Source organism: Mus caroli, chromosome 1 (genome assembly GCF_900094665.2).
Source record: "Mus caroli chromosome 1, CAROLI_EIJ_v1.1, whole genome shotgun sequence".
Lineage (NCBI taxonomy): Eukaryota > Metazoa > Chordata > Mammalia > Rodentia > Muridae > Mus > Mus caroli.
Window position 1 is genome coordinate 31,933,781 of NC_034570.1, and position 22,082 is coordinate 31,955,862.

At 45.3% G+C, this 22,082-nt stretch overlaps 1 protein-coding gene across 17 annotated transcripts in view; it reads left to right on the plus strand.

Annotated features, from left to right (window-relative positions):
- The first annotated feature begins 13,616 nt into the window (after positions 1 to 13,616).
- Inpp4a (inositol polyphosphate-4-phosphatase type I A) overlaps positions 13,617 to 22,082 on the plus strand; it is a 112,893-nt gene continuing 104,427 nt past the window's right edge. For 16 of the 17 annotated variants that reach the window (XM_029475253.1, XM_029475146.1, XM_021170851.2 and 13 more), the window contains exon 1: positions 13,617 to 13,833. The gene's annotated coding sequence lies outside the window, so the exon portion shown is untranslated. Of the gene's footprint in view, positions 13,834 to 14,125; positions 14,146 to 22,082 lie in introns of those variants that run through there. The other variant, XM_029475046.1, reaches the window with a different exon arrangement.

A 22,082-nucleotide genomic window follows, 5' to 3' on the forward strand; every position in this document is an offset into this window, starting at 1 on the left:
CACACACACACACACACACACACAAATGAAGACAACAAATAAATAAGTAAATAAATAGACATCGTAAGAAAGAGCATGCACATGGGATGGAGAATAAACCTCCATGCTAGGAAGTCAGTTGTATTTGCTGTGTGAAACTATTTTTATAATATCTGCCTTTGATCTCTTTTAGGTGGTCATTATAAAAATGTTAAGAGTCATAGCAGGAGATAGGCCTGCGTATTGTTTTGATTGTGGTACTGGCCTTACAGGCATGTGCATATATGCAAATGCATCAAGTTGCATCCATTAAGCACGCACTCTTTTTGACTGTCGGTTTTACCCCTAACAGGCTGTTTTAAAGTCTGCCTTTTCACGTTCAGGAAAGCACATCCTGTGGCAACTGGGAAGGATCTGTTTATAGCGGAACAGTGTCATTTTCATAGTTGGGTGTGGTGGCTCATTCCTGTGACCTCAGCACTTGGGAGGCTAAGGCAGGAGCATCAGTTAGTTTGAGGCCATCCTTGGCTACATAGCAAACTTGCAGCCAACCTGGGCTACATGAGATTCTTCCTCATAAAGAAAACAAAAACCAAACTTGCCTCCTAAATTCGACTGCTCTGGCAGACCCTGCCCTTGTTCATCCAGGCTCCCATGGTGCACTCTGTCCATTCCGTGACACCTGAGTCCAGGGATCTCGTGATTTATGGCACAGCCAAGGGTGAGCTGAGGTGGGGAGAGAGAGATGTGGGATGAGGAGAAGGGAGCTTTGAGTGTGATCATTTTCAGGTAGAGAACTGACATTTAACAAAATGACTCATCTTGTCACTAGGATACGCCTTCAGTATCACATGAGGGCTCTGGAGTTCACATCTGTGGCTAGCCTACACACACCTTCAGGGTCCAACAAGGGCTTTGGCACTCACGTCTGTCACCTCTCTGCTAAATTGTGCTAGACGGAGTTGGATCCACTTCACAAATATAAGCAGAATACATCCCAATGCTCTCCTTTCAAGTTTACTACAATTCTACTGAAGACTTGGGAAAAAAAAAATTGTGGGTTGCCATTCATTCTTGTGTCATGGAATCAATCGAATTACAAGCTTGAAGGGAATACAATAGAAAATAACAGGCTGTGTTGACACTATTCTAGAGGCCCGATGGTGACTGTGTTTGTTATATACATATACCCATATATGTTTGGTTAATAGATGCACCGCCCTGGGGCCGGAGAAGTGGTTCCGTGGTTAAGAGCACTTGCTGCTTTTGCAAAGGACCACACTTCTGTTCCCTATACCCACATCAAAGTTCACAAGTATCTGTAACTCCAGCTCCAGAAGGTCCTATGTCCTCACCTCAGAGAGTACCAGGCACACCCACGGGACGTGGGCATATATGCAGGTAAACACTCATACATTTAAAAAAAAATAAAATAAAAAAGGCACCAACTGGAGCTCCTGCTCCATATTATAGCCAATAGAATCTAAAAATACCTCAAGAAGCATTATGCTTTAAACGTCTGTGCAGTTAGCAAGAATGAAAAATGTGATCAGGGCCGGGGTCCTGGCTCAGTTGGTAGAGTGTTCTCTTGGCATGCGCAAAACCCTGGGCACAATTCCCAGCACCCATAAATCACTCACGCAACCCCAGCTCTCAGACGTCAGAGGCATCAGAAGATCTGGAGTTCAAGGTCATCCTGAACTACAAAGCAAGTTTAAGGTTATGAGACTTGATATGAGACTTTACCAAAACAAAGGAAAAAAAACCAAAAAAACCCAAAACCCTGACATTTGTAGGAACTTCAGAACTCGTCTCCCTCGCCCCTCCTCCCCGCCCCAACCCGGTTCTTTGATTTTGATGCATGAGTTGAACGAAACTGCTTTATTTTTAAAAGCAACGGTGTGTCAGCATGCTCCCTGGCAACAGGATCGGCTTCCGTGTTCCCATGGCAACGGGATCTGCTTCCGTTCTGGCTCCTGAGGCCCTGGCGGCTCTCCAGCACACCTGGATCATTGCAAAGCAACTGAAGATATCAGGAACAGACAGCATCCTTTCTAAGTCACCTGTCAAAGGACTGCCCGGTGCTGAGTCACAGAGACGAAGTGTCCTGCCACCCCCAACTTGCCAGTTTCCTCCTCTCCCTACCAACTCATTCCACCCCTTCCTAGCCTCTACCTGTTTCAGACCAGAGGTTCTGTTTTACTTTAGAAGAGAATGAATTAGGACACACCCTTTGAAAGGAAAGCAAAACAGAGTGGATAGAAAAGGAAGTAAAATTTATACCGAATAAGTAATGAAGCGTCCATGTGACACCTTCTGTCTCTCAGACATTATCGTGCATGGCACTCTGCCGGGGATCATGTGAACAAGACAGTGTGTCAGAATAATCAGGTAGGGCCTGATGTTCAACATTTCTAGCAGGATTCCTGGTGACACTGCCCTTGCTGGAGTAGCTCTGTAGTACTGAGCTTGGTACATAGTTACATCATGAAACTGTAACAGTGATGTGGTCTCAGAGCCTTCACAGAACTAACACAGATACCAAACTCTAGAGGAAACATATTACCTGGGAGGGACAGGGAGTGTCAGGTGAGGGTGCCTCTAGATCCAGCAAAGACAGCAGCAGGTGACTCTACAGGAGTGACTTTTAAGGAGAAAAGGGGAAGTCTATGCTAGCATGAGTCGGTGAGTCCTGATTGGACACCTTAGCTAGTATAGCCACATGATGGATTTTGATGGCTGGACCTTGGGGATTGACCTCAGGAATGAGTAAGGCATAAGTAAGTGGCCAAATAAGGGAGTAAATCTTGGTGGCTGGCTTTAGGAATGTGGAAATGTCTAAGTAAGAGAATCTAACGGTTTAACAAGGGATAAGAAGGGCTGGGCAGTGGTGGCTCATGCCTTAATCCCAGCACTTGGGAGGCAGAAGCAGGCAGATTTGTGAGTTTGAGGCCAGCCTGGTCTACAGAGTGAGTTCCAGGACAGCCAGGGCTATACAGAGAAACCCTGTCTCAAAAAACAAAACAACAACAACAATAACAACAACAACAAACCAAAAGCAAGGGAGAAGGATGTGGAATTATAAGCCTAGCACACCCTTTCCTCCCCAAGTTGGTTTTGGCCATGGTCTTTCATGGCAGCAACAGTCTGCTGACTGGGTCAGTGTTGCTTGCTTCTAATGTTTCTTCTGGTAAGAAGACAGCTATCAATTGTATTGAGAACCACTTATGTGTGATCAATTGCTTCTTTCTGCTTTCAAAGCTTTCTCTTCATGACGCCTTGTGACAAGGTGTAAATCTTCTTGATGCCGTCCTAGAAGAAACCTATTGGCCTTTTTTGGATGTGGTGGTTAATATTTTCTTATCAAATTTGTAAAGATTTTAGTGGGTATTTCTCCAAAGACCCTTTCTCCACCCCTCTGCCCTCTCTCCTCCTGAAACTCCCACTGTACGCCGCTAGAGTGTTTAATGGTGTCCCACCAAACTTTTAAGCTCTTCCTTGTTGATCTTCCTCTATGAATTTTCCTGTGTGTTTCCTCAGAGGATGCACTATCAACTGGCCAACCCACTCGTTTGCTAAGTCTCTCTTTGGCTGACTATTTCTGGTTGTATTTCTGGAACTGAATTTTCATTTCAGTGATACCTCTTTAACTTGCAGCATCAAAATACAGTTCCCACACCTTTATACTCTGTTTTTGATGCATCTTCTTATATTTTTCCTTAGTTTTAAAGAAGTGGCTTTTAAGTTAGTTTTTTGACCATATTTATAACAGCCCATTTAAGATCTTTGTCTAGTAGACACAACATCTGTGTTATCTTCCGGTCTCTCTCAGCTACCTCTTAGCCTGTATCTTTTCTCGACCTGTTACATGTCTTGTAACTTCTTGTTAAAAAAAATTGGATATTTAAAATAAGATGACAACTCTGGAAATATATGTCCCGTTTTCCCAGGGTCCACTATTGCTACTATTTATTTGTTTGCTTGTTTGTTTTTTATGTTTTTTGAGACAGGGTTTCTCTATGTAGCTCTGGCTGTCCTGAAATTCTCTCTGAAAACCAGATTGGCCTCAAACTCAGAGATCTGCCTGCCTCTGCCTCCCAAGTGCTGAGGTTAAAGGCCTGTGCCACCACCACCTGGCAATCACTACTATCTATTGTTTCTGCCTTTGGGCTTGCTTAGTGAGTCCTGAGGGTTAATTCTGTAATCTATATTTTTATTCTCTCAACCATACTTTTATCACTTGTGGTCATCAATACAGCCACAGTCTTTATTGATTACTTTTCTTGTTACTCTGATCCAGTGCCTGACAAGAAGTAACTTAAGGGAGGTAGGCTTTATTTTGGCTTACTCGTGATTGAGAGGCATACAGTCTATCACTGTGGAGACAGCACAGCGGATGGCAGGAGTGGCTCATGGCTGTGGCAGCAGGAACTGTCAGTACCGATGGCTCATGTCAGAACAGCAGACCAGGAAGCAGAAAGGGAACCTGTGTCTAAACCTGAGAGTCTATGCTTCCACCTGTAAGCTACGCCCTCATGACCCACTTCCTCTACAAAGGCCCACCTTCAGTAGGGCACCCAACTTTCTAAAACAACACTACAGTTGGGGACTAAGTGCTCAAAAACTTATATATATATGATGACTTATACCTATAATCCCATCTCTTAGGAGGCCATGGCAGGACAATTGGCAGGAGCTCACATTCAGCCTGGAATACAAAAAGCCTTTCAAATCAGCCATGGCTGCTGTGGAGATAGGAAAACTGAGTGATGGATTTGGTCATCTCCCCCTTAAAATTATAATTATTTTTATTTGAGGCAGGATCTCACCATGTAGCTCTGGCTGGTCTGGAACTCACTATGTAAAGCAGACTCTAACTCAAGGACATCTGCCTGCCTCTGCCACCCAAGTGTAGAAAGAATATCTTGTGTATTGTATGGATGCATCACCTGTCAATAAAAAAGCCTATGGCCTATGGCTTAGGCAGGAAATAGAAGTGGGACATCTGGGAGGCAGAAAGGATTCTAGGATAGAGCCAGGCGAGAATTCACTAGGAAAATGTAACAAGACAGACACATGGTACCTGCTGAGCACAGGTAACCAGCCACGTGGCAGAATGTAGAATGTAGGTTAAAATAAGTTATGATTCTAGTCGGAGAAGAGCCTAGCTATATGGCCAAGGTATTTGTAAATAGATTTTGATACTGAGCCTTATTTCTGGGAGCATTGGGGCTGGGAGGAAGAATCAGGACTTAAGTTCAATACGCAAGTGTAAGGATTTAAGATGTTTGGCATCTTCCCCAGTGGCTGGCATTAAGATCGTGCCATCCATTCCCCAAACTAAGTTACTCCATATTGTGTAGAAGAGTGATGGCTCAGACTGTGCCTCGTTTTGACAAGCAGCTTTTGACTCTGTTTTGAGGATGGAGGAAGACTGTGGACCTCGGCGAACATGTCAACATCTGTCAGCACAACCTATGTGGCACAGACTGATAAAATAGATTATTTCTCGAAGTAGGAAAGAGGTCACCTTATACGTTTATCAGGGTGGATTGGAACTGCAGGAGCACATAGGGTATTAAAATTATCTCAGGAAAAGCAGGCTTGAGGACTTGTGGGACATACCACCATGAGGAAAGAGGATAGATTCCCTCATAAGGAGGAGACATAACACCCCCATCTCCTGTCATCTGACTCCCTGACCTGCATGCAGCAGGAACTAACAGGCAGGGAACTCCTGACTATGCCAGGGGAGCAGCCAAGCTGGGTTTCTGCTTTTGACATATCCTATTCTGATTGTTTCTACCTGTCTTCTGACTTGCCTATCCGTATCTGTTCTCCATCTATCTGCCAGTTATCTCCTCTGGGCTCCATCTGTCTTTTTGCCTCTGCAGATGGACTCTAACACTTCTCAAACCTGTGACCCACATCAGCCTGATTGGTAAGAAGTGTCTTCAGAAACCTTCCAGATTTGCCATCTGAAGCGAAACTTCTGGTTTCTTTGGAAAGTCAGTTATGTCAATTAATGTTTTGCTAAGGCACACAGGTGAGAGGATGTCTTGCTAAAGCAGACACAAGAAAGGACTCATGATGAAGGAGTGTAAATAAGACCCCACAGACAGTGGGAGCTAGAGCATTGGTTTGCTTTTCTCTGCCTCACTGTTCTTCACTAACAATTTACCTGTACTGGTTCACCTTACATAGCATTGTTGAGCTCCACTTGTGGCAATGCTGTCATTGAGAGAAACCAAAGAGTTGCTTCTGAGGTTCCTACAGCTTTTTGCCAATTCAGCGGCCTTGATCAATTGGGGAGCTTTGCAGTTTCTTCAGAATTGAACTACAGCTGCTGGTTCGTGCCTGGTGTCTGCCTGCCAAGAAGACTCGACTGTAGCTGCTGAGTCGTATTTGGTGTTTGCTATGAGACTGAACTGCTGATAAAGAAGATCAAGCTTGGCCCCAAAGAACTATTGCTAAACAGGTCCACTTCCCCCATATCCTTATAACTTTTCTCTTCTACTACCTCTGCTGGGTGGTGGGCAAGAGAGGTTGAATGTTTATTAAAAGTAGGTTGCAAAAAAGTTATGCCAACAGTAATTTTAACAACTCCTGTGATGACTGCTTTGGTTGTCAACTTAAGTACATCTGAAATTAACTAACACCCCCCCAAATGGTTGAGCACACCTGTGAGGGAATTTCTGCTTAGCTGAATCATTCATGGTGGGAACACACACCTTTAACCAGATCTTGTGAGGTAGAAGACACACAAGTCTGGGCCACACCTTCTGCAGGCAGTCTATTAAAGGACATGGAAGGAAGAAGTCTCTCTGTCTGCTTGCTCTTGCCCTCACTAGCAAGCCCACTCCTTCACTGGCATCAGAGCCTGTTCTGACTGGTTTTGTGTATCAACTTGACACAAGCTGGAGTTATCACAAAGAAAGGAGCCTCAGTTGAGGAAATGCCTCCATGAGATCTAGGTATTTTCTCAATTAATGATCAATGGGGAAGGGCCCAGCTCATTGTGAGTGGTGTCATCCCTGGGCTGGTGGTCCTGGGTTCTATAAGAAAGCAAGCTGAGCAAGCCAGGGGAAGCAAGTCAATAAGGAACATCCCTCCATGGTCTCTGCATCAGTTCCTGCCTCCAGGTTCCTGCCCTGAGTGACTTCCTGTCCTGACTTTGGTTGGTGATAAACAGCAGTGTGGAAGTGTAAGATGAATAAACCATTTCCTCCCCAATTTGCTTCTTGGTCATGATGTCTTTCTTGTGCAGGAATAGAAACCCTGACTAAGACAAATTGGTACCAGCATAGTAGGGTATTCCTGTGACAACCTGACCATGTTTTTGGGGAGGACTGTGGAAGGACTTTGGAACTTTGGGCTAGAGGAGCCATTGGGTGTTAAGAGCTCTATGGGGTGTTCTGTAGGAGCTTGGAAGATAATGTTGAGAACAGTGCAAACAATGGAGGCCTGGCTTGTGAAATTTCTGAGGGAAGATTAAAGACTCTTATCAGGGCCATTGCTATTTTGATTGTGAAGATTCTGTGGCTTTGGTTAGCTGGGGCTGAAGAATCAGCTGTGATTAACAAGATACCAGAACTACTAAAGCGAAAACTTTGCATTACTGGGATGATTGATGCTGGTTAGCTGGAGCTAAGAAATTAGCAGTGATTAAGAAGAGACCAGCATCACTAAGGTGAAATCTTCTGGAAAGTGTTTCCCAAGAGCATAGAGAAGCTGTGTTCTAGAGGCAGCCACTGTTGTACCTCGTGTTGGCAGCCAGATTTGGTAACATGTAAGAGTCACCCAGATGGTACTGGTTTTGAAACATGAAAGGGTAGCAGCTGATGCTTGGCACTGTGAGAGGCCAGGAGAGGCCATTGGTGAAGGTGCAGGCTCATTGGTAGTTGAAGGCCCAGGACTGAAGGGGTCATGCAGAGAAGTTGGGGCTTAGCTCCATGAAAAGAGCCTATGAGAAACTATTTGTGAAAGTGCAGTCCAGTTGCAGTGGAAGACAACAGTGATTTGGAGATGCCAGTACCATGAGATAACCACCAAGAACAGCAGCAGCAGTGGAGTACAGGCAGCTGGAGCCTAGAAGACAAGGTGTGTGCTACAAAGGGCAGAGCTGGAAAGTGACCCAAACCCTTGGAGGAGCCCAGAAGATCATGAGTGGATCACAGACATTGGACAGTTAGAGTTTGATTTTGCTTTTGATTGTGACTGTGCCCTGATATTTCTTCCTCTTGAAGGAAGAAAGTATTTTAGTGGAGCCCACAGTTAAGAGACTTTAAATTGTAAAAAGACTGAATTTTAAAAGATATTGGATATTTTAAAGGGATTAAAAATTTAATATGTAAAGACTGTGGGACTTTTAAAGTTATTTAGATCTTGGAGATCAATAAGAAATTAAGGGTTGAGGCTTAATAGTGATGTGTTTGTGTCAAGTTGACAAGGAGTCAGTTGTACTGGCTGGTTTTGTGTGTCAACTTGACACAAGCTGGAGTTATCACAAAGAAAAAATCGTCTCTTGAGGAAATGCCTCCATGAGATCCAGCTATAAGGCATTTTCTTGACTAATGATCAATGGGAGAGGGCGCAGCCCACTGTGAGTGAGTGGTGCCATCCCTGGCTGGTAGTCTTGGGTTTTATAAGAAAGCAAGTTGAGCAAGCCAGGGGAAGCAAGCCAGTAAGCAGCACCCTCCATGGCCTCTGCATCAGCTCCTGCTTCCTGACCTGCTTGAGTCCCTGTCCTGACTTTCTTTGGTGATGAACAGCAATGTGGAAGTGTAAGTTGAATAAACCCTTTCCTCGCCAACTTGCTTCTTGGTCATGATGTTTTGTGCAGGATTACAAAAGCTGACTAAGATAGAGACTACTTATTTGGGATTCTGGAAAATACTGAAGACCAGCTGAGACATCTAGTCCTATGAACTACTGGATTCTTGGACCTTCTGTTCATAGGTAGCCATTGGGTTAGCTGGACCACAGCTTGCAAGTCATTGTATATATATATATATATATATATATATATATATATATATATATATATATATATATATATGTGTGTGTGTGTGTGTGTGTGTGTATGTATCTCTCTCTCTCTATATATATATATAGATATATATATGTTCATTTTATATATATGTATATATATATATATATGTTCATTTTATAAGTTCAGTTAGAGAATCCTGATTAACAACCTGTGTTGCTTATCATTCTGTCTAATTACAATCATCCAAGAAGAGGGAACCAAACTGAGAAAATGCCTCCATCAGATTAGGCTATAAATACATCTATAGGACATTTTTCTTTTAACTAATGATTGATGTGGGAGGGTCTGGACCTTTGGTTGGCTGTACCACCCCTGGGCAGGTAGTGAATTGAGCAAGACAGTAAGCAGTGTCTCTCTGCGCCCTCCACTTCCACTTCTTCTTCAAGGTTCCTGCCTAGAGTCCCTGTTGTGCTGCCCATCAGTGAAGAATCATGATTCGGCCATGTAAGCCAAAAGAACCCAGTTCCTTTTCATTGTGGTGTTTATCACAGCAACAGAAAGCAAACCAGGAAAAGCCCCTCCCCTGGCCTTTGAGTTCCTGTCCACTGCCCAGGTTTGATTTCTCTCATCTTTTAACCCTTTGTAGCCATTTCCACATTTATGTATGTACATCAGATACATCTATTGCTGTCGAATATGTGATCAGAGAGTTAATACCAGTCGTGAAGCCTAGAGTATATGAACAGGTGTTTGCCTCTGCTAGGGCTAGGAAGGAAAACGGGACCATATGGCAAATTGCTGTCCACGAAAACACTACTCCCTGTGAATTTGTTTTACAATGCATTCTGACATTGTAGAAAGACATAAACACAGCCATCCCTTTCTGACAAAGCACATGCATGACAGCTACATAGCAATATCCTCTTGTAATAAAAATAAGAACAATGACAAGCAAGCAGAACAAGAGTAAGTCTGTGTCAGTGTTGGAGCCATGTCACATCCAAACCACGAGGTGGGCTTGTCTTCAGGCAGACATTGACAATTTCCTTAAGCTTATTGCTCTAAGGCTTAAGGTTGGCTGGAGGTGGAAAACTGGGAACTATTTTAACTTTTGCCTGGGCATGAGCTCTGTTATGTGAATAGGAAAATCCATTCAGAATTTCAGAACCATTTCTGATCCTTCCATTCTCTTCTGCTAATGGACATCTCATTTCTCATGTATTTTTATTACCATTAATTTTTTAATGTGCATGGATATTTTGCCTGCATGTATATTTCTATGCCACATGGATTTCTGGTGACTGTGGAGGCCAGAAGAGGTCATTGGCTACCTCGTAGTGTGAGTTACAAAGGGTTGTGAGCTGCCATGTGTGTTCTTGGAATAGGTCCCTGGTGCTCTGGAAGAGCAGCTGGTGTTCCTAACTGCTGAGCCATCTCTCCAGCACCCTCCTTTAAAGGTTTTTAAACATTTTTTTTTTTTTTTAGAATTTTACCCATGCATATAATGTGTTTTGATCAACCCTCCAGACCCCACAACCCCAGTTCCCTCACTGTCCCTTCCCACTGCTGCAACTTGCCCCGCCCCCTTAAGTTTTTAAGTAAGCCTCTGTTTAGCTCTAACCAGCTCAGGCAGCTGCATCTGTGGCTGGGTTTTTTCTTTGTTTGTTTGTTTTTAGATCAGGTAAATAGCTCCATCTTCTAAGATAAAGTTCTTAGACATGTTAATTAGAGACAAGCCCTACCAGGACGTTATCAGACAACTCCAATTAATGGGGAAGAGGTCCCTTTGGTCCCTTCAGTGAACATGGGTGCTTCTTTTTACAGTTCGTCAGTGCTTCAGAACCCACAGTGCTTGAGTCTGCATATATTTTCTGACAAAACTACTTGTCCATATGAACATCACATTTAATGATCTAAAGAGAAAGTCCCATTTAGGATGGTTCTAGTCCTAATGCTAATGCTGCCTGGCCCTTAATTCTTGTATTGTACATAGATGGTTTGAATTGATATGCTCCTCATTATCCAACATAGGGCTTGTTACAAACAGCTTGCCTCATTTCTGAAGTGGGCCTTGGGAATTTATATTTGTAGTGTTTTCTTTTTAATTGTGCATATGTACTGCAGGTATGCATGCACCCGTGTGAATGTGTGTGTGCACACATGTGTGCCACAAAGCATGCATGGGTGGGTGGTGGAACTCAAGACAATTTGCAGAAATTGGTTCTCTCTGTCCAGCACTTGGGAGTTGAACTCAGGTCCTCAGGCTTGATGGTAAGTTCCATTAGTCATTACCTGCTAAGCCTATCTGGCCCCTTGTATATGTTGGAGAAAAGAATAAAGCTGTTTTGAGAGTTATTAGGATCAGAGCCTGTGCTCAGGGAACCCTGATAGGCTAGACTCAGCCACAAGTTAATAGGCCAATTCAACAAACAATAGTGAAAAACCATTTCTCAAGTGTGATGTTACCGGGGAGAAGGATAAGAAGATCCAATGATATCCTATATATAGCATGCTTCAGACCTCCAGTTCATCTTTCCCAGGTCCTAACATGAGGATTCCAGTTAAGGATAGCAGCAGGTCTGCATAGCTGAGCAGACCCAGTCAAGGTCACTCATCTTCTTCATCGTCTAGTCTCTGCAGCAGAGTGGTCTGACAAGTCTCAAGAGATGTGTGAGGTCTCTTTCTGGGAGACAGTTCCACTTCTGGTCAATACCAGATTTCTCAACCTTTTCTTTATTCCAGCATGAGAGATTTATTTGCGAGACAATTGTGATTTCTTGGATTGCCTCATCTCAGTAGTTGGACAGTTCAAAGGAGGGCCACTCTCAACTCCTTGGAATATTTCCATTCTCACCAAGATGTTTACATGGCCAACGTTTGGGGCCCAAAGACTGGTACACTGTGCCAAGGCTAAGTCTGGTATATTGTCATGTGTAGTCAATGCTCATTGCCGTATTTGTCCACAAACTCGGCTCCGCTTTCCCTTGCTAATCTTCATCCTATGGTGGAATGGGGGTGTCCATCAGCATAGTAAAAAACATGACTGGTCTTTTCATATTACTCCAAATGTGCAAGAGGCAAGGGACAAATATTGGAACTCTGATCAGATTCATAATTGTCTTCAATGAGTTGAAATGAGATTAATGTTTATTTTTAAACTCATAAATTAAAAAAAGGATGCTATTGATTTGAAAACCCTCTTTAGCTTGATTATAAATAACACAGCCATGCAAGCTAGCTTTTTGTTGTTGTTGTTAGGTGGACACAGCTAGAATCATCTGAAAAGAGGGAACCTCAGTTGAGAAAAGACCTCGATAAAATTGCAATGTAGGCACCCTGTGGGGCATTTTCTTAATGGTTGGTGTGGAAGGGCAAGACCTAATGTGGGTGGTGCCACCCCGGGCAGGTGGTCCTGAGTTATCTAAATAGCAGGCTAAGCAGGCCATGGAGAGCACACCAACAAGTAGCTTTCGCTCCTGGCTTTTGCTTCCGTTCCTGCCTCTAGGTTTTTGTCTTGAGTTCCTGCCTGATCATGGACTTGTAGCCTGTAAGCCAAATAAGCCTTTTTCTCTCCTAGTCGTTTTTGGCCAATGGTTTACCCCAGGAAGAGAGAAAGAAAATTAAGACTCTGACCATGAAATTTATTATCTCTTTGGAGAATGCTTTTGAGATTGAAAGGGGATTTCTATTAATTTTACCATAAGAAAATCAGGTATACCAGTCACTTGAATTTTAGAAGATGAGATAAGGACAATATTTTTAATTTTTCCAAGCATGTTTGAGTTTTTTGGCTTTTGGTCTTAGGGTTAAGGTTCAATCAATATTTTCTCCCATTCATCTGAATAAATAAAAGATAAGCATTTGGTAATAAGTTACTCTTTAGAAGATAAAAGTGGGTGTGGTGGTTCATACCTGTAATCTCAGCCTTTAGGAGGCAGTGGCAGGAACATGAAGAACTCGAAGGGCAGCTAGTGAGTGGGTGACCAACCTGGGTTACCCTGTTCAAAAAAACAAACAAACAAACAAAAAACCAAAAAAAACCAAAAAAACCCAAAATGAAACAGAACAAGCAACAAAAACAGACAAATGATGTGTAAAAAAACCTGAAAAATGTTTTTGTTTAGTCCATTTAAGTTTCCCCTCCTCAGGTAGAAATGTTAACGTTACAATAAAGTTAAAAACGATCAGAGGCAGGGAGCCCTTGTCTCAGTGGAAATAAATAAGTAATAAAATAAAAAAATGTATCTCCGAAAGTCCTGATTGGTCTTCTTCCCTATAGAAAAATAGAATTTTGAGGAGGAAGTGTTAAGGTCCATTATCTTTTGGGTAGACTAGGTCTGGAAGGAAGTAAGTTCAAAAGACTGCAGCTTGTTGGTGGCCACGCCCACTGAGTGATGGATCAGCTACACCTGCACTTCCGACGTCCAGAGTTTTTCTAGAATCGCTTGTTCTCTGGGCAGGAGCGTCAAGGCATGTGAAGGTGGAAAACCTCCCACTCCTGGGTGACGTCACATAAGAGGGTGTGACTTTATGGGAGGTGCAGCCTCCTAGGGGCGGAGCCAGGGAGGGAGGGAGGGGGCAGGGCGTCGGTCGGGGAGTGGGGCGCGCATGCGCGGTGAGGGGGCGGAACCGGGGCGGGGCTGTGCGCCGTGTTCTGAGAGAAGGCGGTGGCAGGATTCGGGCTACGCGGGGACGGCGGGTTCGGGTCTGGGGTGGACGCCACGGACCGGAGTGAGGCGGCCAGGAAACAAATCCCGGCCGGTCTTCAGGACCGGACAGCAGCCAGCGGGGCCGAGGCCGGGGTGAGCGGCCTGGAGGACAGAGGCCGGGGCTGAGCAAGTGTTCGGGCCGGGGCGCGCCAGGTAGGTGGGCCGAGCTGGGCCGTGCCAGGTCCGGTGTGCCGGGCTTAGCGGAGTGGGCTGGGCGGCTGGGAGCTGGAGACACTGGGAACTCGGCCCGGTGGCGCCCGCGGTTGTCATGGCAGTGGTACAGCCTAGCGGTTCGCTGGCCGCGTCTTTGGAGCGCGGTCCTAGACTTGCGGTCCCCTTGCCGCGAGCTTCTCCGGGAGCCGTGCGATGCTATACACCGCGCCCGCCGGCTGCATCTCTGCTGGATCCCATAGGCATCCATCCGACGCTGAAGGCCTCGCGGTATCTCGGGTGTCAACACACCGGGTAAAAATAAACATGCATGTTGGTGGAAGACACGGACTCTGCGTCCTCGCAACTCTTTGAGCATTTTCTGTCCGCGCATCGGCCAGGACAGGATCTCCCTCACCCTTGCTTTATGTATTTTATATTCCTCTGGCTTTCCTAATAAGCTAATTGAGGCCTGAGAGGTTTGCAGGGATCCGTGGTCGTCTTTTGCAAAGCCAGTCATGAATGTGTAGGCCACGGAAACACTCAAAATGTCAGACACAAATTTATATCTTTGTGGGCGAAGGAAAGGAGTGTTGATGGGCCTTGGTTTCTCTTGCCCCTTCTCTCCTGCCCTCTGGCATTACATAATGGTGGGTTCCTCCTGCCTGGATTTGACAGCTCATGAAAATGTCTCTCTGGGTAAAAAGGAAGTATTGACTGTTGTAAATCTTTGCCTCTTAATGTGTTTGGTGTTGAGAGATTGCCTAAGAGTAGAATGTGATTTGTCACCTGCCAGTTAGGGCCTCTGGGCCAAGGGGATGGGGGTGGGGTGGTACGGAAGTTGGGGTGTTGCAGTGATATTCTGCTTCGTTCACTCCTGTTCCCCGGGTGGGTTGTGTGGACAATGGGGACATCATAGGGCTGGGGACACAGCTGGTTGATCTGGGTGTGAATCCTGAAGGTTCTGTCACTTGCAAACTCAGGTTCTCAAGACCCTCTTCAGTAAGAGGTGTAAACAGAACCTCATTAACTGCGTTTGTTTTGAAATCTAATTGCCAGTGTCAGGCAGTGAACAGCTATAGGTTGTCCTACTTAGCCTGGTTGTTGGGTGAAAACGGAATTTTTCTTTGGTTCTGGACTAGGGCCCTTGTTTGGGGACTGCTTTGACAAAAGGTTTCTCTTCGAAAATTCAGTTCTTTGAAGGGAACTGGTGCTCATTCGAGGAGGTCTGTGTGTTGGTCTGTACCTGTGGTGGTGTCAGGAGATCGCAATGCTGTTTCCTGGGTAGCACTACATGGAAACACCATTGCCAGGAGGTGTGTTCCCTGTGTCTTGTCAACATGAGGTAGAAGAGTCAAAGTCACTAGGATGGTCGTCTTAAAGACTAGGCTTACCGGAGTGGATGTTGGGTAAATACAGAGAAACCAGAGGACTGTGTTCCTACAGTGAGAACATTTGTCATCCTTCCTTAGCTACTTGACTTGGTCTAGCTACTGTTCCTTTCAGAATCTGTTTAGGCCCCCAGGCAGACTCAGCTTAGGAGATACATTGTAATAGTTTTTTCCATTGTTTTGGAAACTGGATACTTTGTAGTATTGCTGTTAAAATCAATATTGGTTGGCTAAAATCACCTTAAGGAAATGACACAGAAGCTTTGCATAAATGACCTGACCCTGGAGAAGTAGAAAGTGTGTGATAAAGAATTATTCGCTCTTTCCAGCTGCCTACCCAGGAGAATGAGAATGAGCCAGCCCCTGAATGCACCAAAGGAAGGGACTAGGGAGCGCTGGGGACCAGTAACTTCAATCTCCACCCTATGGTTTAGCTTCTCGAGACCTCAAGAGTGTTTGGCTTTTTAGTGAAAAACTCCTCCTTAGCCTCCATTTCCAGAGAAGTTCTCAGCATCATCAACTACTTGATGGTGTCAGGAGGCTGACTCTGTAAACAGTGGAGAAAGCTGGATTATCTCCTGCTGCTTTTGCAGAACTTGATTGATGAGCAAGAGACTGGTCCTGGGGCAGAGGCTCTGAGCAGAGCATGTGTTAGGGAGACAGTATTCATTCCTTGCAGGTCTGCTTCACTATGCTTGTCTCTCTGTGCTTAAAAAGGAAAAGGCTCTCACAAACCAGTCCCCAGAAACCCCTGGACTGATCCCCGCTCTCTTAACTGATAGGAACTACTTTTGGTGCCCTGCGTCCAGATTCTCCGAATGTTAGCATCTCCCTGTGCCTGTGCTCTAAGGTGGGGAGGGGGTGGGATGAGGCTTCGAGACAGGGTTTCTCTGTGGAGCCCTGGCTGTCCTGGAACTCACCCTGTAACCTGGATGGCCTTGAACTCAGAGCTCTGCCTGTCTCTGTCTCCCAAGTTCTGGGATTAAAGATGTATACCACAACTTCCCTGCTATTTTTTTTTTAATAACTTAATCATAACTTGATGCTGGGTACCCTGTACCTCTAAATATTTCTAGATAGATTTCCTTCCTTTTAAATTTTATTTAAATTTATTATTTTTCAATATTTTTTCCTTGGTTCTTTGGGGATGTCACATCATGCATCCTGATTATGCTATTTCCCCATGTCTGCCCCTACCCTTGTGACCTCCTCCCCCAAGAAAATTAAAAATAAAAAATTTTAAACAACAACAACAACAACAAACCCAAGTCCGATTTGTGTTGTCTCTATACTCACTCTAGCATGGTCAAACTCCTAGTGGCCTGCCCCTTAAATAGTGCCACCCCTCCCGCACCCCGGCCAGAAACCATCAATGGTGAGAAGCTAACTTCACCGTCTTTATCACACTTTTTGAGGGTTCTGAGGGCTTCCTGTTTAGGCTGCTGCTTTTGAGGAGTGGGGTGGGGTGGAGTAGAGGTTGTCACAGAAGCCTCTGTCCTGTTTTTTTTTTTTTTTTTTTTTTTTTTTTCAACTATGAGTCTGCAGTCATTGATATCTCTGCAAAAGTAGCTTCCTTGCTCTTTCTAGTCAGTGGGGGCGTGGAACATGGGCTTGTGAGGTGGATTTCTTAAAAATAAAACATTCTGGGGATGGGTGAGTGGGTGGGTGAGGGAGCACCTTCTCAGAAGCAAAGGGGAGGGGGAATGGGGTGAAGGACTCAGGGAGGGGTGACCAGGAAGCGAGAGCAGCATTTGGAATGTAAATAAAATAATTGAATTAAGAAAAGAAAAAAACCAAAACATTCTATACACACAGTACTTAAAACCCAGGAAATGAACATGACACGGTGCAGTTATTTAATGCACAGGTCTTATTTAGATGTTAGAGATTGCTCCAATGGCGTTCTTTATCTAAAAGCAAACCCCCACCTTGTTTATTGTTTGGGTGTTTCATGGGTACAGTCTCTTTTAGCGTTCCTTTGTGTTCAATTGACATGTTTGACACTGACATGTTTGAAGACTATTGTTTGGGTCCCTGATACTTGGGTTCAGGTTGGTGCTTGTTGCAGGAGCAGCAGAGTTACAGCCTTGTCAACTGGAAGATACTGCCTCCGACCTCATTAAACGGGAAGCTAGGCTTGCTAGCTTTGATACCTTGATGAGGATGATGTGGGCGTCACTGAGATGTTTCACTTTCCCCTTGGTGATGAATATGCATCTCTCAGGGATGCAGAGCAGTGTCACTCCTTATATCCAGCCTCAGCTAGAGCCTATTGGTGCCTTTTATGTGGATTATGCTAGAGTTGACAAAGATTTTCTAATTCTTGTATCCTTCTACCTGTATTAAAAAGGATACCTTTTCTTTTGGCCAATACGCACCTGTAACTTTGAGTTACATCCATGGCCATGAAATGTTGCCTCATTTGTTAGACTTTATCTGTTGCTGTCATTATTTCTTTGTTACTCAGAGGTCCTGGAGTTGGCCTTTGGAACGTGTTCCCATCGTACTCTAAGGACTTCTTTTTCATCCTGGCACAAAATCTCTGAGACACCGTTTGTATTTTCCCTGCCCCAGCCTCAGAACCAGCTGTTTCCAGAACTCTGTTCCTTTCATGGAGAGTGGCTATACTCCAGGATGCCAGCTGTAGTTGTGCTAGTGAAGGTGATGTCATCGCATTTATTTATGTTTATATTTTATGCTTATATTTGTCGTGCGGGAGGTCAAGCTCGATTTCAGGTATGCTGGGGAGGCCCTCTGCCACTGAGTTCTGTAAGTTACATGGTCAGTCTTTGGGTCATTGCCTTGAGACCTTTTCAGTGGACCAGTGCTCTTGTTAGAGCTGGCCTGATGGCTCAGTAGGTAGAGGCACCTGCTTCAGAGCCTGACAATCTGAGTTCCATCCTTTAACTTTAAAACAAGTTAAAGTGTGGTAAGTTTAAACTGCAGCTCGCATAAACCTAAGCGTAGTCCCATTACCTCTGATTACCAAGAGTACCATTTCCTCTGATTTGCTTTTTCAGTTTCACGCTGTGTCCTGGAGTGTTGTTTGTGTACTGATGTGATGAGCCTGTCCTTTTTGAGAGTAGGGCTTCATATTCCAAAGTAGGAGTGTGCTGTAACTCATTGTACTGTCTTGTATTTGGAGGGCAGGTAGGTCCTTTCTAATTTTTCTGCTGTATGTAAAAGTAGCCTGTTAACTGTGGATCAGGTTCTTGTAGCACCTACCTCTCTATCTATAGGCTCCTGGTAGATCAGTAGGACAAGGAGTAATGTCGAAGCAACGGTTTTGCCAAGTTACTCCCCATAGAAGCCTTGCTAGCTCAGACCCCTTCCGTGATCTGTTTCCCCTTAACTCTGCAACATTGACATCATAATTCTGCCAGTCTAACGACCCAAGTGAACTTATTGTTCTTTACTGTATCTCCCAAATGGCCACAATCTTTGAATTCCTTTATATGTTAAACCTTTTTGTTTCTCTGAATTACCTGTTCATAACCTTTGTCTGTGGTTTTTCATCCTAGTTTGGTCTTATGTTACCAGAGAAGGTTTCTTGGCAGCTTTAAGTGTGAACTGTTACCCCAAGGAAAAGAAACCCAGGCTTTCCTGACCACATTCATGACAGACCTAGGCTGTCTGTCCCCAAGCATCCTCTGAAACAGAGGTCTTGTCAGGTGATGAGCTTTGATCTTGAAAGGAAGCTAAGGGGAGGCATGGTCAGACACCTGCCTGATGCTGTTGACAGAAGCCAGGTGGGGTCAGAGCCAGGTCTGTCCACCTCTGGTGCTGTTTCTATTAAACCACTTTATTTCCATCCAAGGATTGTAAGATTTGTTCTTAGAACTTCATAAGCTCTTGGCTGAACGTCCAGAGGCCTCCATTTATCTGCCCATTTATCTGCACAACTGGGCTGATGGTGTTTGTCCAAAACCCCTGACCTGCATTCAGTCTTTTACTATGGGGTTGTTCAGTGAGGGTCCCCAGTGAAGGCTCAGAAGTAAGAAGCTAAGTCATACGTGTGGGGCTCAAAGAGGCTCATGCCCTCTCCTAATAAGAATGAGATATCTGTTTTCTGGGGTAGAGTCAAGAAGACAGAAGTGTCCTCTGATCTCTTGAAGGAGGGGTGAGGACACTGGTGGAGGAAGTGTTTGCCCCTTCCAGTCCCCTTCCTGGGACCTTCCTTCCCTGCTTCACACACCTGGAGTCCTCCTGACCTGTTTCCCATAACACCCGTCTTGCTGTACCTCATTAGGTAGGGTGCCGAGGTCTCTGAGATCCCCCGTGCACTTGCAGCTCTGCACCCCTGGCCACAGCCCCGTGCAGCTGGGCTCGCTGTTGCAGAGCTGTCTGCTTGGTTAATTAACTATAGGGTATGCTGCTCTTTTGGGTTGCTTGCCTTTTAAATGATTTGTTTTCTAATTCACTGACTCAGGTTTTTAAGACTGATGAGGTAGGCATGTAAATTCTGGACATCTGAAGGAGTATGTTTAGGCAAGTGGACATCTCTGAAGATGTATCCTTGTGGGAAAGGGGGGGTGCCCTGGATTAGAGGGTATCTGGCTGGGATGCTTTCAGCTGCCAAGTAAACACGGCAGTATTCCTGTGTCAGCAGCTTTGCAGTCTTGTCAGGGACCTAGATTCTTCTCTCCTGTCTTCTGCCATCATTGCTACTGTTGCTTTATGATTGCAGGACAGTTGCCTGGGTCTGTAGGACTCGGTGGTGTGATGCTTCTGTCCGTCAGGCACAGGGAAAGAAACAAATAAACCAGGCACTCAGGTGTGCATGCCAATCCTCTCTGCTCTCAGGGGCACAGGGTCTTGTGCTTTTCCTAGATGAGTAGCATGAGTGCTGTGTGCTGATTGGCTTAGACCAGGTTTATCCCCAGACCAGCAACATCAGCAACACCTGAGAACTCATTGGAAATGCAGTGTGTCAGCCTCACCCAGGTCCTAACTCAGAAACCAGGGTTGGGACCCAGAAATCCTCTTCTGTCTGTTCCCCAGAGGGCCACACTGCGAGGCATGTGTGAAAGCTGCTTCCTTCTGTTAACCAAGCCTACCCCAGATGGACATGGGATTGGCTTTCCTAAAGGGAGAGTCACATGGGTGTCAGCCATGATGTGAACAGACAGGTGGTTAAGGACTACAGGAGATTTGCCCTTCCTAATCCCCACTGCTCCATGCCCCACTTACCCACCCAATTTGCTTTTTCCCCACCTCGTGCCTGCATCCTGCCATGTTCTCTGAGTATGTGTGGCCTGTATCTTCCCTGTAGACCTGGCACTAAAGTGTGGACTACATCCTAGCCCCAGGTTCTGTCTTTGGCCCAACAAGCATGGAGTCCACTGGGCGTGTCTCAGGCTGGCTCCCTCAGTTGGCCATTGTTGAGGGCATTTCTGAGTGTGCTCTCATATGTAAGATCTATTGAGCTCTGGTACTTCTTGTTCTCAAAAAATGAGTCAGCAGTGTGGCTGGCTAGCAGGGGCTGGAGAGGGATTTGGGGAACTGGCCTGGAGACAGCCCAAGTGATGATGACTTTCAGTGATGGTCATTAGCACTCTGGTCTCGCTTGGTGTGACGGTTGTGTGTCCCTGTTTCACCAGCACAGATCCTGCTCATGTCTGGGTGAAGTAATAGCCACCACACCGTGCTCAGAGAGTCCCAACTTGGCACACTTTCCCTGGAGTTAGGGAGCTGAGGGATGTCTAGTTTTCTTGACTTCCCAACTTAATGTCTCATCGAAGGTCACCAAAGCAATGGGAAGAGCAGACTCACATTACACTCTAGGCCCTTTGCACTGATGCTAGAAAGAGGTGGCCAGAGAGCCTGGAAAGGGCCACAGTGTGTCTCAAAGGGTGGCCATGTTGAAATGGAGGCTGATAGCAGTTCTTGAAACTTTTTGGAAATAAAGTAGCAATATTCAAGTGTGTTTCCTACAGGAAGGGTAAGCATTTTTAAAAATAAAACATTTAGTTATTTGCTGTATTTTAAGTATTGTAGTAATGTGTCTCTTGCTGGGTTTGGTAAAGTTGTCAACCCTTCGAGGTGTGTGCAGGGGAGACTAGCTATGAGAAGGAGCAGACTCTGTGTGCATACATGGGCCTTTCTTGGTGATAAGGCCTGCAACTAACATGAAAGCCTGGGTGAATGACTTGGTGTCAAGCAGAGTCAAGAGGGTGGGGCAGCAGGGCTGCTGAAAGGCAGCAGCTGGAGGGAGCTTTGCAGCTTTTAGTTTTGCTTTGTGCTGTGGTCTGTGGATGTTGGCCACTTAGGCCAGGCCCTTGTGATGGCTCTAGGTCTTAGCCTGCCACTCAGAGAGGCAGCAGTCAGTGGATGTGAGCTTGTATGTTCAGCTAAAGTTTTCTGGAAATCTACTTAGTGTATGAGTCTGTGGGCACACATGCCATGGCACACATGTGGAGGCTCACCTTTACAGTGTTTTCTCTCCAGTGCCCTGTTTTAAAACGGGCTCCAAGGGCTAGTTATAGTGGAGGCAGAGGCAGGCAGATCTCTGTGGGAGGTGGGGAGGGGCCAGGGAGCAAACTGTGGGTGATAGGAGGAGGAAGGGGAGGAGCTCGGGTCCACCAGCTTTCAGTTCAGTGGTTGCTGAGCCTGCTGCTTTTCTGGAACTCAGTTGAAGGCTGTAAGAGTCTGACACTGAGTGCCTTGAAGAGTCCAGCATTTTCACATTTCCACATCCTGCTTTGTGTTCTACATACAAATGTCAGAGGAAATAGTCCCATCACATGACTGGGTGATAATAACAGGGCAGAGCTTAATTAGATGAGGCTGCATGCTAAGAAATGTCAAGGTACCTTGGTTTTTGGAAATAAGGGAGGTGGGTATGTGGGCTGCTCTTGGAGC